The sequence below is a fragment of the Bufo gargarizans genome, chromosome 4 (assembly GCF_014858855.1).
Source record: "Bufo gargarizans isolate SCDJY-AF-19 chromosome 4, ASM1485885v1, whole genome shotgun sequence".
NCBI classification, from domain to species: domain Eukaryota; kingdom Metazoa; phylum Chordata; class Amphibia; order Anura; family Bufonidae; genus Bufo; species Bufo gargarizans.
Window position 1 is genome coordinate 66,920,623 of NC_058083.1, and position 14,625 is coordinate 66,935,247.

The window sequence follows — 14,625 nt, forward strand, 5'->3', positions numbered from 1 at the left end:
AAAGCCACACCTCTTATAAATATGGAAATATGTATACAGTCAGTCAGCTGTGCCTAGGAAACAGCAGCATCTTGTGGCCAAACAGTAGAACGTCAGTCCAGAACATTTAACTTCATTTAAACAAACACAATGTTTAGACAATGAGTGCTGTTTCCCCATCTCACAAATGCGGCCAATCAGTGGCCTCTTTGTGTGCACCGCTGAGGCCAGTGACTGGCTGCAGGAGTCATGTGTTGTCGATGTGCTATTACGACTGCAGCTGGGTAAGTAGAACCCAGCCAGGAGAAATGAATCGGCGGCAATGAAAGAAATGTCATGGCAGCACAGGATCGGTCAGGTAAGTAATTACAGGCTCCCCTTCTAAAACCAGACAACCCCTTTAAAAGGGTTGTCCCCTTTGAACAATGTATACTTGTTAGAAGGGACAGTTGATAAGCTGATGACAAAATGTCCTCCTGCTGACAGCTCCAGCGATCAGCTATTATCTGTGGGAAAATCTGGTAGTAAGTGTTCTATCTCACTGCAGCGCCACCACAGGGGAAATGATGCATTACACAGTGCCTATTCAAATCAGTGGATCCTCTATGTAACGCAGGAAAGGATCACATCCAGAGTGATAGATGCTCTTTGCAACCTCTCCCTACTCTGGCCTAATAGGCAACCTCTCCCTACTCTGCCTAACAGGGCATATGAAACTTAGTTTTCTGAACTGGACAACCCCTTTAATGGGATGATTTGCAACAGGTTAACCTCCCTGGCGGTATGATTATGTCAGGAATTTTGTACCAAAAGTGGTAAAATTTTTTGCATAAATATTTTATGGGCACAAATGACAGTAAAATGGCAGGCAAGGGGCACTGTACAGTCATCAAATGTCAGATCTGAGGTTATACAGTGTAATCCTCTCAGATTACATTGTATAACCTCTTTTATGTGTGTTTTTAGCACTTTTTATGTTTATATTTATTTAAATTTCCCGCCCAGTTCCGTTCCCATGCGCAGCTGCTGCTCCCAGGGAACGGAGCCAGGAAGTCAAATGCCGTCCGGTGTTCTTCCAGATCTCTATACCTTGCGAAAAGTCTATACCGGAAGTGACGCGGCTGCACAGGAATCAGCTGGAGGAGGGTGTGCCCGGCGCTGCGCAAGCGCACATCCACTGGCTTAGGAAAGAATCGTTGCAGCGCCGCGATAGAAGTACCTCGTGCACCGCACGTGCGCACTTAGGGGTATAGAGATTTTGCAGCGCACAATGTTGCATCAGATTATCCTACCCCTGAGTGCGCACGCGCGCACAAATCATCAGATCAAATCAAGATGAACGGCAACTCATGATTTGTGCGCACGCGTGCACTCAGGGGTAGGGAGATCTGATGCAACATTGTGCGTTGCAAAATCTCTATACCCCTAAGTGCGCACACGCGGTGCACAAAGTACTTCTATCTCGGCGCTGCAACGATTCTTCCCTAAGCCAGTGGATGTGCGCTTGCGCACACCCTCCTCCAGCTGATTCCTGTGCGGCCGCGTCACTTCCGGTGCGGCTGCATCACTTCCGGTATAGACTTTTCGCAAGGTATGGAGATCTGGCAGAACACAAGTGGAGGACATTGCCGGATCGCCGGCAGAAGGTGAACAGACCCTGCAATGTTACCCCGAGCGTGACTCAGGGTTACCGATCCTGGCAGCGAAAATTAACCCAAGTCACGCTCGGGAATACCGTCAGGGAGGTTAAAGGGGTCTTCCGGTTTGTATCTGTAAGCCGTGTGCCTGGGTGGGCTCCCCAGGATACAGCGAAGTCACGAATGAGTAAGCAACACTGACACCCTGTGTGCACGATTTTACTGACCCAGGTATGTTTTCATCCGCTGATGTTTTCAACATGGACAGAAGCAAGTCTCTTCAGCACACATGCGGCCCTGCAGAGAAGATAGCGCTTTGTTCCAAAGGTCCTAACAGCCTTTCTGGAAACGATCCTTTTCCTACGGACGGGCTCTGGGACTTGGACTTGGATCAGCCTCACTCAGCTGCAGCTCCGGCCACTGTAGGAAGCACGGACACTTGGATGCCAGCGGATTCGATTCGCACACTGTCCTGTTCTGTCTGGCTCCCTCTAAGATGTCTGCTATTCCTCTGCTTCCAACTTCTTCTCCAGCTTCTCAACCCCACCTCTCATGAATATGGAAATCCAGCAGTATATTAGCTGTGTGGGGAAACAGCGGCCTCTTGTGGCCAAACAGCAAAATAACAGTCTTGTTAACTTACTTCACAAAAACAGTATTCAAATATTAAGAATGGTTTCTCAATCTCACATATCAACATCCCATAAATATTCATTTATGAAGGTAGTTGTAATTTTGTAATGTATTATTTTAGCTTTCTTGCTCCTATCTTCCATTCTGGGCTGTGGTCACATGACCATGTCCATGCCGCTGTTTCCTATAATGTTATGTCCATTGGTAGGGCAGTGAAAGGGGAGCATCTATGTAACTAGCTGGGTGGGAGGAGCTATAAACTAGCTGGGTGTTAGGGGCAGTGATAGGGGAGTGTCTATGTAACTAGCTGGGTGGGAGGAGCTATAAACTAGCTGGGTGTTGTTAGGGGCAGATAGTGGAGTGTCTGTAAATAGCTGGGTGGGAGGAGCTATAAACTAGCTGGGTGTTGTTAGGGGCGGTGATAGGGGAGTGTCTATGTAACTAGCTGGTGGGAGGAGCTATAAACTAGCCGGGTGTTGTTAGGGGCAGATAGTGGAGTGTCTGTAAATAGCTGGGTGGGAGGAGCTATAAACTAGCTGGGTGTTGTTAGGGGCGGTGATAGGGGAGTGTCTATGTAACTAGCTGGTGGGAGGAGCTATAAACTAGCTGGGTGTTGTTAAGGGCGGTGATAGGGGAGTGTCTATGTAAGTAGCTGGTGGGAGGAGCTATAAACTAGCTGGTTGTTGTTAGGGGCGGTGCTGGAGGTGTGGCAGAGGAAGGAGGAGTGCATTGTGGGTTTGGTTGGAGACAGCAACAGGACGTGCTACATACAGGATGGAAACAAACCAGAGGGATTGGCTTACATGGTGAAAATGGATCAGGAGAGCAGGGGTGCACCTAGCCTTTCTGCTGCTTGAGGCGAAAAACTGAAACGGCACCCCTCCCCCAATTCCCATGACAAGTTCTCAACCTAACCTCTTCCCTCCTAACATTACATACTGAACTACAAAACATACAGGGTAATACAGCTCCACATACCTCTTACATCCAGTGACATCTCCTTTGATATAGATGCTCTTCTTCCTAATCTTCTCCATTCAGACCAAACCACCATGATGATTTTTCAGCCATCTCCTATCTCTGCAGGCACTAGGCCTGAAGCCTATCAGAGGGAACAGCGGGGCAGGAAGACATAACTCCTGTGCCCAGCTGCAGCATCCAACTGTATTACCGTCCTGAGGACGGCGATACAGTTGAAATACAGAGATGAGTGATTTCACAATGGAAGCGCTCTTTACCCTTGGCCCTGCCGCAGACCCCACTCATCTCAAGTTCTGCGCTGCCTGAGGCAATGGCCTCACTTCGCCTAATTGGCCATGCGGCCCTGCAGTATAGTCTAAATTGAAAAAAAACAAAAAGTATGGGGAAGATTTACATGATGTAGGCAACTACATGAGCAGATCTATTAAACAGAATAGTAATCCCAGAAAATCCCTTTAAGAACCAGCGACTGTTGTTTGTACTAAATATCATTGTCATTATCATTGTCATATAAATAGGGGATGTGCTGCCGACAATAATACAAACTGTACAGGAACAATTAAGAGGAGGTAAATGTTAACTTGCCGGATTGGCGGTCATTATCTGCAGGTTGTCTGGCGGTGTAAATGGGCCCTTATACACTTATGACTATAGGGCTAGTGCTCATTAAATAATGTTGGTTGATCCTTCAGTTCAGAAGTAGTGTGTATATAGATGTACGGAAGTGATGGATCACCCTGCACCACTCCCACGCTTGAAGACAAGGGCCCCTGAATAAATAAGAAAGCCTTACAGTACAGCAGGGGTAAATTCAATATTGACCCAGCCTCTATTGCCATTTTATTGTATGCTCAGTATAAAGTCAATACAGTTTGCAAACATAGCAGACAAATAACATGACCCAGTCCCTGGCCTTCTGAAGAGCTAATAACATCACGGAGTGTGCAGGTTGTTACGCTTATCCTTGGAGGTATTCAGGCATGATTAAAGTGCGGTAGGCCACTGACGGACTACACTGACGTGACTAGTGTGCTCCACCCAACTTTACAGTGAGAAAGTGCTATCTGTGTGCGTACAGCTTACGCTGGATTTACATGCTCCGACCAGCAGTCAGTTATTGAGAAGGACAGGGATGGCCCTGGAGAAAAAAAGTAAAAGTGGCCCTATGTTGTAGGCACATCAAAGCTGACAGAAGGCAGGGCCAACATTACTATATTGTGGCACATTATACCACCCCAGTAGAGCCAAATACCACAGTCCATCACAAAATTCCTCCCCAGAAGCTGGTCAACGCCAGCTGCCACGTTCTGTCTTCCTACTCCAGTTCCCTTAAGATGGCAATACAGTTGAATTCAAGAATCAGGAGGAAAGCATCAGATCATTACATACCTGCCTGGAGGTCTTGAGAAGGTCTCAGGTGGTCTCCTGGGCATCAGCTCACCTGGAAGTTTCCCTGTAGAGTCTATGGCCAGTACACCCCTAGGGAAGGAAGCGTTCCTTGCCAACAATTAGCTGCCCGTTCAGTGCTGCGATCACCTCCACAATATGATGATGAGCAATGGCTACTGCGATCACTCGTCCTCATACAGCTGCATTGTTTCAGGGCAGCAGATCCCTGTTCACACAGCACGTTCTGCTGCCCAGAAACAATGATTGAGGTGTCTGCACTAACGATTGTTTCAACGCTCGTTCATTGGGTTATCGAGGGCAACGTTCATTTCCATTAGCCGGCCTGGACATTGGGCCCTGTGAACCCAGCATAAGTTCTCTTCTGCCCAATATATGCAGGGCATTCCCCGTTTTGCCCTCCTTCCTGTTTCTCGGTCAGTGTACGGTACTCTTTAGACAATCAATGCTGGCATTATGTGGGCCCTTTTTATTTTTTAATGAAGGATAACACTGAATCACTGTAAGGCATGGTGGTGGCAGTGGGCAGCAGGAGCCCTGGATGGTTTGTGAAAGAAGAAGGGTAATACAAAATACGGGGAAATCCCAAATGAAACCTTAAGCAGGCTACAAGAGAACTGAAGCTCTACAAATGTATTTGTCACTAAGTGAATAGCCCTAAACATAAAATTACAGCTACACAGTAATGATTCCAGAATTATTACTCACTGCTTTCCAATCCACCTCCGGATCTCTACTGGTGGTCCCGGTCAACTGCTATAATGGGTGGCTTTGCTGTCCTCCTTGACTTCGGTAGCCCTGGGCAGCAGTTCTTCAGTTAGTTCTCAGGCACAATGCTCCCGTCTTCCATCCATGGCCACTGCGACAGGTGGATAGGTAGCCAGCACCTTCAGATGAAAATAAAGTCTATTTGAATGGAAGCTGTGCCGCAATCTACACTTGGTAATTAGGATATTTACGACCCTGGTTCGTGTATGTTTGTTATTGCTGCGTTTTACATTGCTGTTAATGAAACCCTGGTTTAGGCTACTTTCACACTAGCGTTTTTTGCAGATCTGTCATGGATCTGCAAAAACGCTTCCGTTAAAATAATACAACCGCATGCATCCGTCATGAACGGATCCGGTTGTATTATGTCTTCTATAGCCATGACGGATCCGTCTTGAACACCATTGAAAGTCAATGGGGGACGGATCTATTTTCTTGTGCCAGGCAGACAGCAAAACGCTGCAGGCAGAGTTTGGTGTCCGCCTCCAGAGCGGAATGGTGACTGAACGGAGACAAACTGATGCATTCTGAGTGGATCCTTTTCCGTTCAGAATGCATTAGGGCAAAACTGATCCGCTTTGGACCGCTTGTGAGAGCCCAAGACCGATCTCACAAACAGAAAGCCAAAACGCTAGTGTGAAAATAGCCTTGTTTACCTGCACATGACCACATTTTGTCATTCATGTACTGTCTGCATCTGAATGTCCTTTCTGCATATTATAGAACGTGTCCTTCAGGTCCGCAAAATGCATTGAAGTCAATGGGCCTGCAAAAAAATGCAACTAGAACAAGGAGGTTATCCATAGTTTGCCTACTGTGGCTTCTCTGATTACTCCGCTTCAGATTCTAAGCTTTGGACCTCAATCACCTTCTGTTGATCAGTCATATGGATTGCTGGGGTTCTTTCTGCTTCCATCAGTGCTTCCTTATCTGGATTTGAAGAGCTAGTTTTAAACCAAATGTGGAGACTCTATCAGAACATCACCCTTTTGATTGTACGATTCCACTTCAGCCTGGTTGTGAAGACCCAGAGTAAAGGTGGTCATACACAGTAGATCAGGGATGCACCTAGCTTTTTTGCTGCCTGAGGCGAAAACTGAAACACCAACCCCTCCAATGCCAATTTCTTAACCTTACCCCTTCCCTTTAGCTCACGGTCCTTCGGCTGTCCCCCTCTTGCCTCTACTTGAGGCAATCGCCTAACCTGGCCTCATTGGTGGTGCACCCCTGCATTAGATAGAAGTTAGTTGATGGTTGAACAAACAAACATCTGGTGAACGATCGTTTCTCAGACGCAACCATACATATTTTTGTCCATAATGGCCGTTACAGATGTTCAAACTGGCCATACATGTTCAATGAAACCAGGCGATGGATGAAAGATCTGTCTGGGAATGTTTTTTCAAAGAAAGATCTTTCATCAACGAAGATCTTTCTTTGAATGAATGATCTTTCGTCCAAATATCAGACAAAAATATTAAATGCAACTGACTTCTTTTCAGACGACAATGATCTGTCATCAGTGAGCTAAAACAACTGTTCATTGTTAAATTTCACCTGACAAGTGATTGTTTTAGTTACATCAATTTTCATCAACTTTAGAAAAATGTGTATGATGGCCACCTTAAAGGGGTTGTCTCACTTCAGTAAGTTGCATTTATCATGTAGAGAAAGTTAATACAAGGCACTTACTAATATTTTGTGATTGTCCATATTGCTTCCTTTGCTGGCTGGATTCATTTTTCCATCTTATTATACACTGCTTGTTTCCATGGTTACAGACCACCCTGCAATCCATCAGTGGTGGTCGTGCTTGCACACTATAGGACAGTCCTCCTCATCTGACAGAGAAGGGTTATTTTCGCCATGAAGAAGAATGCATCATTGAACTGTTTCATGGTTACTCCAGAGTGGAGACAGGAGCTTAAATGGGCTGTGCAAGAATGTTGGGGTTTTTGGCAATGTTCCAGCCTCAAAGTTGCTCCTCAGGATAAAATCTGGCCTTTTCCAACCTACGGTAAGTTCCTGTCCTATAAGCTTGTTTGACTTGGCCTTTTTTAAGGCATTCAGTCACCTTCTTTCTTAGGGTTGTTTAATACATGAGCAGGGAGGAGTGAGGGATGGTGACTCAACTAGAGCTCCACACCTCCCCTATACTATCCTAGTAGTCCGGCTTGTCAGGACTTCTCACATCACACTAATCAATGCACTTGATTAGTCCATCTATAGAAGAATAGATCACCTATGATTATGAATAGAGATGAGCGAATTTTTCAAAAATTCGATTCGCTGGTTCGCTGAATTTTTTGGGAAAAATTTGCTTCGATATGAACTTATTTGCATCGAATTATGTTATAAACTGCTATTTCCTGGCTGCAGATAGCCTGTATAGTGGTGTAGAACACTGTGCCTTGCAGTAACACGCATAGTGAGTCTGCTGTGGTAGTAAAATAATACTGTGAGTCAGTATGACATGCAGATGACAGGCGTCGCTTTCAGAATCACTGCACACTTCACTTATTTGGGCAGTCACGGGCCCAAAACTGACCAAATAACTTGAGTATGAACTCAGCCTTACAGGTCGATGTTAGTGCCAAGAAGAAGAGCTCTCCTTTTACACAGTGGTCAGCTGATTCCACATAGTTGTCTACAGAACCTGTTCTATTAAACGCTTATACAAGTAGAGCCCCCCGACAGAGTGGATAGGGTGTTAGCAGTAAGTTTGTGTTGACGTCACTGATTGTTTTGCCCTTCCTCTAATCCATCAGAACAATAACCCCCCAAAAACTGATCCTGTCTGTGGAGCAAACGAGGTGCAGAAGGGAAGGACAAACAGCTCCCTTCGGCTGAGGTGGTGGAGCCTTGACTGCCTAAAATCGGCTTTGTGCCACTGGGTTGCTGCGGCAGGCTGGGCCACCACATCGGAGCCACAGTTCTCCCAGGCAACTTTATGGTGATACTGCATATGTTGACGCAGGGCCGTGGTGCCAACATTGACATCCTGGCCACGCTTCACCTTCTGCCCACAGATTCTACATATGGCCACACTTCACCTCCTCCAGTGGCTTAACAAAAAACTGCCACACCACCAAGTAGGTGATTTTGCCCCCAACACTACGCACTGACTGACTGCTACCGCCTCTGCCTCCGTGAACCTGTGTACCACTAATTCCTGGGCAGGTAGGCTCCTGCGAAGCAGGTTGTCTACCCCGGGCATGTTTGGCTACCGACCTCCCACTGCTGCCACCCTACTGACTACCGACCACACTGGCGACTTGCTGGCTTCGCCACTGCCTCACAGGCAAGCTGCAACCCTCTTCTCCTGAAGATGAAGACCCTTCGTCAGAGGGGGTGAAGATGTGATGACATAGGTTTGCTACGTCGCTACTCCCTCCGACTGATCTATCCCGCTGCACTATGCAAGACACGAGCCTATCTGAACCGTGGGACACCCCCACCTCTCGTCCCTTTGCGTTCTGCTGGACTGGACTCTTGGCCGATCCCCTGCATTTGTCCACCTTGTCTGGCGGTGTCTGCTGCCTCGCTCGCAGATGGGGAGGTTGCCCTCCTTCTGATGTTTCGGTCTCCGCTGCTTCCTGCCGCCCCCCTCCTTGGATCTTCGTTGGCTGGGACCTGGTTATAGGTTTGAAGTATCAAATATATGTTGCTTCGTGTTCTCCTCTGCCTCCATGTTTGACCCCTCCTCCCCCATGCCCTGTGTAATCGTTTTCTCGATCTCCCCGCTTCGTCTATTCATTTATAGGGAATATGGGACAGAAGGTTAAAACTTCTCAACTTTATAAAGTGTGGCTTAAAACACGATTTAATAATACACGTTCTCCGAGACAAAAGGCTTGGCAAATTGATTGTCTGGGAATTTCCATCGAAGATTGGGATAATATATTGTCGAATTTAAGTTTAGTTTCTCATAATTATAATCAAGTTTTGGTTCAATTTAATATTTTAAATTTAATTTAACAGATTGAAGAATGTGGACAATTCGATCTGATAATTGGCGGCAGTCCTTGTAATGACTTATCTGTGGTTAACCCGCACCGGAAAGGCCTTTATGGGGGCAGTGGACAACTGATTTTTGACTTTCCACGAAAAGCATTCCAAAAAACAATCTCTACCTGGAGACGAATCCTGTCAAGATTGATGCAAGTGCGGTATCGGCTGCTCATCGAGCCAGATACTTCTGTGGGAACCTGCCTGGCATGAACAGGCCTGTAGTAGCTACAAACAATGAGAAGATAAGATTGCTTGGAGCCTGGAAGATTCGCGAATGTCATCAAGATTCAAACCATCCCCTGGTCTCTTCATCAGGGAAAACATCACGAGTTCCCAGTCATCATGGATGGGAAGAAGGACATTCTGTACTGCACGGAGATGGAGAGGGTCTTCAGATTCCCCCCGCACTATACGGATGTCTTAGAAATGAACTACTGCTCCCGACAGAAGCTCCTGGGAAGGTCATGGAGGGTCCCGGTCATCTGGCATCTATTCACCCTGCTGAAGGATTATTTTGAAAGTGTGTAGAAGCCACACGGGGCCCCCACGCTGCAGATTTATCATGGAGATACCGGATTTTATAATATTACATTATTATATAAAGAAAATAAAAAATTAAGCTACAATCAGCTACATCATCGAGTACTGTCTGCACGTCACTGATGTCCTCCTCAACCGTCTCTTGGTCAAGAGCCTGACCGCTCGCAACACCAGCTCCCACACCACTCTCCTCATCACTACTTGCCCGCCTAGTGGAGGAAGCGGCGGATGTCTCCTCCACATCTTGGCTGGGCAGTAGCTGCTGACTGTCTTCTAGTAGCTCGTCCTCACTGTATAGTGGAGCTGAGCCCACATACAATACTTCTCTGGCTGAGGGAACAGAAAAGGACAGAGGCAGGTTGAGGACAGGTGAGGGCACAGGGCCTGCTCCCGGGCCGTGCCAACTAAGGGTTGTGTCTGACAGACCCAATGACTCTTGGCTGGGGGTGTCTGATGTCACTTGCGACAAAGTCGAAGATCGATTCAACCACTCAAGAACCGCTGGGTTGCTGGTCAAGACACGACTGCTAGATGGAACCGGGAGCTCAGGCATCTCAAAGTGACCCCTGCTGCCACGGTCCCTTACTCTGCTGCAACCTCTGCCTGCTCCAGAAACATTTAGGCCTCTGCCATTCCCCTGTGCAGGGCCTGGCACTTCTCTGTCTGACATACTGTTAGATCAAATAAAAAAATAAAAAGAAAATGAAAACACCCCAAAAAAGTCTGTAATTTTCTCACTTCACCACAAACAGCTAAAAAGTTCTTTTTTTTCACTAATACACGCCACAAAAGGCTTTACAACATATAACTGCACCGCTGAGCGGCAAATATATTTTACTTTTGCCACTGATACACGACAAAAAGGGCTGTAATTTTCGAACTTCACCACACAACGGCTAATAAGCCCTTTTTTTCCCACTAATACAACCCCAAAAATTATTTAGAACATGTAACTGCACAAGGGCAAATAAGACGTATAAATATTTCCTTGTAATAAACCCTGTTAATGGCTGTATCAAACAGCACTTGCACCCTAATAAGAACGGTTTGCTGGAATTAGACAGCTGTATAATGGCAATTTGGATCCCCAGTCAGTGCAGCAAGGTGTAATAGGATTGCTCCTATTACCCAGGCCGTCACCTCCCCTACTGAACCCTGTTCTGCTTCAATACTGTGGAATGATTCCTTCCTATCCTCTCCCTACACCTTGAATAATCTTTCCCTGCTCTTGTAAATCGTTTTTTTTTTTTTTTAGCACAAAGAAGTTTTTTCTAGCACTGTCCCTAGCGCCTACAGACATCTCTCCCTGCACTAAGTACACTGGAAAATGGCAGAATCCAAGATGGCTGAGGATATATATAGGTCTGTGACATCACAGGGCTGGCTGGCTGCATGTATGGCATTGTGGATGAGCCTGCCTTACCTGAGTTCTTTGCTCCATGTCCTCACATGTGCAGCAGCCATTTTAGGAAAATATGCGATTCGTTACCACGAAGCTTGAGAAAATTCGGTACAAATCAAATTTTTCCTGAATTTCGGTTGGAATTCGACTTCGTCAGCTTTGATTCGCTCATCTCTAATTCCGAAGATTACCTGAGAAATAAACCCTTCCCTGTGTAGCAGAGTCATCAGCTGAGATTATGTTACCCTCAAATTGAGAACTTTTGTCTCTCTGAGATTTCTGCTGCGGGGCAGCAATTTGGGCATAGTACTGATGAAATGGTAAAGGAAAAAGGAAAAAAAAAAATTCTCACCCCATTGACTACAGATAGTGCTCCTGGATATAACCTGTCTCATACTCTACAAGAGGAAGAAGTGACTGGGGATTTCCATGCAGTCATCACCCAGTATTCCCCCGAGAGCGCACTGTTTTATTTTCCCTAGTCACTTAGGCCAAGGCCTCATCCGCTAGCAGATCTAAGAATACACCATGATGACAGCGCGGAGTCACCTGAGACCTCCCCCGTGAACAGGGAAGTCGAAAACAGCAGAGATTTCAATCTCTAAAGTCCCACAAAACTATGGGGAGATTTATCAAACACACTGCGCTGCTGGAGGATGTGCCTAATCTATGGTGAGGAGCAGTCTGTGCTCCATAATGAAATCTACGGCAGCCCTAGAAATGTGTTGCAAAAAATGTCACAAAGATGGTGTTTGCAACTTTTTTTTTTTTACACCAGAAAAGTGGCACAGGGAGATGATAAATCTTCCCCTGTGTATCAATGTGCTCAGCTCCTCCTGCTCTATTACCTGCAGATTACACTGCATTCAGTGGTGACAGCGCCACCTTAAAGGGCACCTGTCAGCAGATTTGTACCTATGACACTGGCTGACCTGTTACATGTGCGCTTGGCAGCTGAAGGCATCTGTGTTGGTCCCATGTTCATATTATCATCTTAACTTCAGTGAAGAAGTCCGGGTTCGGGTCTGGGTACCACAGTCAGTTTTTTATCACGCGCCTGCAAATCGCATTGACGGCAATTGCGTACCTACTCGCAACGATTTTCCCTGATCGCAGACGCAACGCATCCGGACCTAATCCGGACACGCTCGTCTGCAAGGGCCCTAAGACCCCCAATTTCTCTCCATACACACCCAACCTTGCTTAGTCGCCTATGTGCCCGCACCCAGTGATAATGCCCTGCACACTAGGACTGCACCCTCACTGTCAGAACTTTCCTACACTGTGATTATGCCTCCTTTGTGATACCCCCTCAGTGCCCCCACACTGTAGTTAGACCTCGTTAGTGACCCCCACACAGTAGTTATACCTTCTTAGTGCCCCACCACAGTAGTTATACCTCCTTAGTGACCCCCACACTGTAGCTATACCTCCTTAGTGCCCCACCACAATAGTTATACCTTCTTAGTGGCCTCAACACAGTAGTTACACCTCCTTACTGCCACACCACAGAAGTTATACCTCCTTAGTGCCCCCCACACAGTATTTATACCTCCTTAGTGCCCTCAACACAGTAGTTATACCTCCTTACTGCCCCAGCACAGTAGTTATACCTCCTTAGTGCCCCCCACACAGTAGTTATATCTCCATAGTGCCCCCCACACAGTAGTTATATCTCCATAGTGCCCCCCACACAGTAGTTATATCTCCATAGTGCCCCCCACACAATAGTTATACCTCCAAAGTGCCCCCCCCACAGTAGTTATGTCATCTTAGTGCCCCCACACAGTAGTTATACCTCCCTAGTGCCCGCACACTGTAGTTATACCTCCTTAGTGCCCCCTCACAGTAGTTATACCTCTTTAGTGCCCCAACACAGTAGTTATGCCTCCTTAGTGCCCCCACACAGTAGTTATGCCTCCTTAGTGCCCCCCACACAATAGTTATACCTCCTTAGTGCCCCCAACACAGTAGTTATACCTCCTTACTGCCCCAGCACAGTAGTTATACCTCCTTAGTGCCCCCCACACAGTAGTTATATCTCCATAGTGCCCCCCACACAATAGTTATACCTCCAAAGTGCCCCCCCACACAGTAGTTATGTCATCTTAGTGCCCCCACACAGTAGTTATACCTCCCTAGTGCCCTGCACACTGTAGTTATACCTCCTTAGTGCCCCCCTCACAGTAGTTATACCTCTTTAGTGCCCCAACACAGTAGTTATGCCTCCTTAGTGCCCCCCACACAGTAGTTATGCCTCCTTAGTGCCCCCCACACAATAGTTATACCTCCCTAGTGCCCCCACACTGTAGTTATACCTCCTTAGTGCCCTCAACACAGTAGTTATACCTCCTTACTGCTCCACCACAGTAGTTATACCTCCTTAGTGCCCCCCACACAGTAGTTATATCTCCATAGTGCCCCCCACACAATAGTTATACCTCCAAAGTGCCCCCCCCACACAGTAGTTATGTCATCTTAGTGCCCCCACACAGTAGTTATACCTCCCTAGTGCCCGCACACTGTAGTTAATAGTTATACCTCCTTAGTGCCCCCCTCACAGTAGTTATACCTCTTTAGTGCCCCAACACAGTAGTTATGCCTCCTTAGTGCCCCCTACACAGTAGTTATGCCTCCTTAGTGCCCCCACACAATAGTTATACCTCCTTAGTGCCCCCAACACAGTAGTTATACCTCCTTAGTGCCCCACACACAGTAGTTAAACCTCCACAGTGCCCCCCCCACACAGTAGTTATTTCATCTTAGTGTCCCCCACACTGTAGTTATACCTCCTTAGTGCCCCACCACAGTAGTTATACCTCCTTAGTGCCCCCCACACTATAGTTATACCTCCTTAGTGCACCCCACACAGTAGTTATACCTCCTCAGTGCCCCCCACACAGTAGTTATACCTCCTTAGTGCCCTCAACACAGTAGGTATACCTCCTTACTGCCTCACCACAGTAGTTATACCTCCTTAGTGCCCCCCACACAGTAGTTATACCTCCTTAGTGCCCTCAACACAGTAGTTATACCTTCTTACTGCCCCACCACAGTAGTTATACCTCCTTAGTGCCCCCCACACAGTAGTTATACCTCCTTAGTGCCCTCAACACAGTAGTTATACCTCCTTACTGCCTCACCACAGTAGCTATACCTCCTTAGTGCCCCCACACTGTAGTTATACCTCCTTAGTGCCCTCAACACAGTAGTTATACCTCATTACTGCCCCACTACAGTAGTTATACCTCCTTACTGCCCCACTAC

At 46.9% G+C, this 14,625-nt stretch overlaps 1 long non-coding RNA gene across 2 annotated transcripts; it reads right to left on the reverse strand.

Annotated features, from left to right (window-relative positions):
* Positions 1-1,560: 1,560 nt before the first annotated feature.
* LOC122935981 lies at positions 1,561-11,812 on the reverse strand. Of its 2 annotated transcripts, XR_006388859.1 has the most exons (4): positions 11,711-11,812; positions 5,346-5,524; positions 3,228-3,585; positions 1,561-2,219 (listed from the first exon to the last, which is right to left on the reverse strand). It is a non-coding gene; the product is annotated as an uncharacterized LOC122935981 (long non-coding RNA). The 2 variants fall into 2 exon arrangements; XR_006388858.1 differs by having other exon boundaries at positions 3,228-5,524.
* Positions 11,813-14,625: the final 2,813 nt, after the last annotated feature.